Raw genomic sequence first — 5,325 nt, 5'->3', positions numbered from 1 at the left:
TGCATTCTGTCATTTTCGGTATTGGAGTGATTTAAAAGGTGTTCACTGGTTCGCTACCTGGAAGGAGAATTTTGTTACCATCCATGAACATTAGACCCCAAACTCTTGTACTCTAATATCTATTTTTATTTGTTTATCCCCCTGTTTTAGGACTTAGTTCAGGTGTGAAAACTATTGCAAATACAATTTGCATCAGCTGTGTATTGGCTTCTAAAGAAGGCAATTCATTTTGCATACGGATTCTACTAAATGGATGGATTTGTTGCCCACAGATGGATAAGCAAATAGTCCCAACCCAACAGTCCTGTTTTCCAAAATGCTGAGATGTTTGCAAACAATATGGTGCCATTCTCACCGCTTCTGGCAGAAATGATGCAGCAAAAGGCGCTGTGCAGTATAGTCTATCAAGTTACTCCTAGCCTGAGAGCAGCCATTTCTACCATATTGGTTCCAGAGAATATGGAATACAAGCTAGATGGAGTTTATTATGTCTTAATTGAAGCTTTGCTAGTAAAAAGATTAGTCTTCCTCGTTGCATGCAGTGTAATGATAGAAGAAAAGCAAGGAGAAAACTCTTACTATTGTATATTAAAAATGTTAACGGATCAAGGCCTTCCAGGTAATTCTTGTTTTATGCAAGAAGCAGGTAGTGGTTGGGGACCCTCAAAGCATATTTCAGGGAGTTTCAGGAAATAGCATTTATTTACCTTGTTTAATTTATTTCAAAACAGTACCCTTATATGAGCCAATTCACCTTATCTATAAAGTTGTCAATCCTTTGTTAAATATGGATCCTGATTATTTTATCAGTTTTCCCATTTTTCTTCTTCTTAGAAAACAGTCATATAAAAGATCTATGATGCATTTTGGATGTTGCAACTGATTTTGATGCATCAAGACCAAACCTCTTATAAGATTGAACAGAATACGTTTAGCTCTATGGTGGGTTTTTTTGAAGCATTCGACTGTAGCATGTAGACAAATTTAAAACATTTTCTGCCATATTTCATAGAGCAATACAGTGGACATAAAAAGACTACACACGCATTAAAATGTCAGGTTTTTGAGGTGAAAAAAAAAATCAGACCAAGATAAATAACTTCAGGATTTTTTCCCACCATAAGTTAAACAGTTCAGTGGAAAAAAACTGAAATCTTTTATGGGGAAAATAACGGTTAAAATGTACAATAATGTAGTTGCATGTGTGCAAACCTTCTTATAAATAAGGCTGTGGCTGTGTTCAGAATTAACCAATCACATTCAAATTGATGTTAAATCGTACATACCTGCCATCAGTTAAAATGACTGATCACACCCATATAAAGTTCAGCTGTGGAAGTAGGAATTTTTGGATATTCATTCAGTTGCCTCTTACAACAGAAGCCATGTAAGCAGAGCAAAGGGATCTCATTATTTGAAGGTATCAGAAGAAGGATACTAAAAAAATTGCAAGCCATTAGATATAGAATAGAATAGAATTTAGAATAGAATAGACCTTGGAGGTCTTCTTGTCCAGCCTCCCGCTTAAGCAGGAGAACCTACACCAGTGATGGCGAACCTTTTAGAGACCAAGTGCCCCAAAATTGGCCCCGCCCCCACTGCACTCCCTGCCCCGCCCCCACTCCACCTCCCTGCAGGGCCACTCATTGCCTCCAGGCCTGCCGCAGATCGCCCAAGCAGCCCAGGAGTGCCATGGCGGCCACGCCCTCTGCCCACGCCCCGCAGCATCAACTGCATGATGGGGCATGAGGCCAGATTCTTATCTATGCTGCCTGGCTGCCATGTTCTTGGCTGCGCTGCTCCCACATGGACCACGCTCGGGGGCGACTCTCCTCCAGGGGGGCTGTTGGTGAGGAGGGGGTCACGGGGGGGAGGCGACGCTGGGGCAATGGCACGTGTGCCCAAAGAGTGCCGCCTCTGGCACGCGTGCCATAGGTTCGCCACCACTGACCTACACCATCTCAGACAGGTGAATGTCCAGTCTCTTAATATGGTGAAGACAGTCATCAACAAGTGAAGAAAATATGGCACAACAGTTTTTGGAACTGCATATCCTTTCTTACTTAATGAAGAAACAAGAACACTGGTCCAAGAAACTGCCAAGAGGCCTATAGCAACATTAAAAGAGCTGCAAGAAGTTCTGGCAAGTACTGGTTGTGTACTACATACGACAACGATCTCCTGTATTCTTCATATGTCTGGGCTGTGGGGTAGGGTAGCAAGACAGAAGCCTTTTCTTATGAAGAAAAACATCCAAGCCCGCCTACGTTTTGCAAAAACCTATATCAGATCTGACAAAAGCATGTGGGAAAATGTGCTAGATGAGACCAAAGTTGAACTTTTTGGCCATAATTCAAAAAAGGACATTTGGTGCAAAAACAACACTGTGCATCACCAAACGTACACTATACCCACAGTGAAACGTGGTGTCAGCATTACGCTTTGGGGCTGCTTTTCAGCTGGAATCGGTATTTTAGTCAAGGTGGAGAGAATTATGAACCGTTCCAAATATCAGTCAATTTTGGCAAAAAACCTTCAGGCCTCTGCTAAAATGCTGCAGATGAAGAGGAATTTTACCTTTCAACATGACAGTGACCCAAAGCATACCTACAAAGCATCAAAAGAACGGCTTCACCAGAAGAAGATCAAAAGTTATGGAATGGCCCAGCCAGAGCCCAGACTTGAATCCAATTGGAAATTTGTGGGGTGACCTGAAGAGGGCTATGCACTGGAGATGCCCTTGCAATCTGACAGACTGGGAGCGCTTTTGCAAGGAAGAAGTGAACAAAGATTCCCACGGCAAGATGTGCATTGCTGATAGACTCCTATCCCAAAAGACTGTAGGCCAGGCATGTCAAATTCGCAACATCTCAGGACTTTTTCCCCAATGCTGGCAATGGGGTGGGCGCAGTTTCAGCGTGACGCATCCGGCCTACAGGCCGGCAGTTTGACATGCCTGCTGTAAGCTGTTATAAAATCAAAAGATGCTTCAACAAAGTATTAGTTTAAGGGTGTGTACACACAGAATCGTGTTATTGCATGTTTTTGTTACTTCCCCCCTAAAAGGGTTCAGGTTTTTGTTTCAACTGAATTGTTCAACTTATATTTTATATTAAAGGTGGAAATTCTGAAGTGATTTATCTTGGTCTGACTTTTTTGCATCTCAAAAAGCGGGCATTTTAACAGGGGTGTGTGGATTGCTTATATCCACATATATATTTTTTACTATTGTTTTGTAAACTCGGGATGTAATTTACCTCTTGTGAGTAATCTCCACCATGAGAATAGTGGATATGATTTTTGCTTAAAAGAAGTTATGGCACTGTACCTACGTCCTCCTCTTTATCATGAAAATAGTTTTTCTGAGATGGGTAAAGCTTAGTTTATATGCCTGGCACTAATAAAAAGTAATAGTTTTATGAGTTTGGTGGAGAAGTGCACCTATACACAAATGCTTCCCTAAGACTTCAATTTTAGGCCATAGCAATAAATGGGCCTTGCATCCAAGTAAACGTGCAAAATTGTACAGCAGCTGATTAAAAACACTTATTCCCTTTGTGGTGGATTATGCCTGCCTTCTGATGGACCAATGAGCGCTCTGCCTAAATCAAACATTTGCACACTCTTAATCTCTATTAACACGTTCCACCATGCATAGGGCAACGAGTGGCAGGCAAAGTTTGGCGGGTTCTCTCAGTTCTGTTCTTGACATTGGGCTCGGTGCCACACTCTATGCCAACACACTAAATACAGGTCTCCAGAGAAAGGCTTCATATGCACAACTCTAGGCTTAATTTCATTCCACATGATAAAGTCGGATTTTATCAGGTTACCAGCTGCCCCAAAAATATATGCATAATGGTACAGTATGGGTGTAAATAACCCAATTGTCACGATTTTGTTAAATATGATTTGAAGGTGTATTCTGCAGTAAAACATACAAAATCTAATATGACCTAATGAACTTTCCCAGAAGTCCAATTTTAATCCAGCAAGGCTCCCAGATAATGTAACCATGTAACTTACTCTACTCACAAATAAAATTCCTATTTAACTTTAGTGGGTTAGATCAGAGGTCTCTAAACATGGCTACTTTTAAGACTTGTGGACTTCAACTCCCAGAATTCCTCAGTCAGCCATACTAGCTAGGGAATTCTGGGAATTGAAGTCCAAAGTGTTAAAAGTCGCCAAGTTTGGAGATACACCTGGTTAGATTCCTAAGAAGGATATCATACTTTTACACTGTTTCAGTAGAAAGAGACAGGACTAAGAATCAAGCTATATACATCTATCAAATAATACACAATTTTATTAATTCTCGTATCAGCTTGAATCTGCTTCTCTGTAGTTTTGTTCTGTTAGTTTTGCCAAAATGGATACAAAGAACAAGTCCAGATCTTCCTTAACAAAAGTCTTTTAGATGTCTAAAAACTTAAGACCACTACATCTCTCTCTTCAGTTGTCTTCTGCAATTTTAAAAAAAACTATTTCTCATTTGACTTTCCCAGATAGCCCTCCTCCGAACTTTTTCCAGTTTATTGATGTCTGTTTTAAGCTGCAATGCCCCGAATTTGGCTCAGTATCCCAAAGTGGGTCCTGATCATGGCAGATTAGAATGAAATGTTTATTTCCCATGATCTGGATTCTGTGCTTTTTATTAATATATCTCAAAATCGCATTTGCCTTTTTAGCAGTTGCATCACACTTCAGTCTCCTTTTCACATGTCCAGGTGCCAAGCCAAATCTCTCCCATTCTGTATTTGTGCCTTTTGTTGTTTTTTGCCTTTCTCAGATGCAGGACTTTGAACCTTCTATCTTCCTATGCATTAGCCACTACTCCCACTTATGTCCTATCTGCCAATTTTGTGATATCACCTGTCCCCCTTTATCCAGATCAATGATAAAACTGCACCGGCCAAGAACAGTGCTCTGCACATAATAGAGCTCATTTTCATCCAGCAATGAATCTACTTAATAGCAGCTATGTCATCTATTCTAGCCAATATTCTATCACTTTATTAATGAGGGAGCCCTTAGGCTTTGCCAAATGCTTTGCTGAAGTTAAGATCTCCTGCATCTATAGAATTCCATTAATCTATTAAACTACAGGTAGTTCTCAAGGTATAAGAATTCATTTAGTGACTGTTTGAAATTGTAGTGGCTCTGAAAAAAGTGACTTGTGATTATTTTTCACACGTACAATTGCAGCGTGCCCATGGTCACATGATCAAAATTCAGATGCTTGGGAACTGGCTCGTATTTATGACGGTCGCAGTGTCCCGAAGACATGTGATCCCCTTTTGCGACCTTCTGATAACCAAAAGT

This window comes from Crotalus tigris, unplaced genomic scaffold (genome assembly GCF_016545835.1).
Source record: "Crotalus tigris isolate CLP2741 ecotype Arizona unplaced genomic scaffold, ASM1654583v1 scf7180000018690.2240587, whole genome shotgun sequence".
NCBI lineage: Eukaryota > Metazoa > Chordata > Lepidosauria > Squamata > Viperidae > Crotalus > Crotalus tigris.
This window is presented reverse-complemented; position numbering follows the sequence as displayed.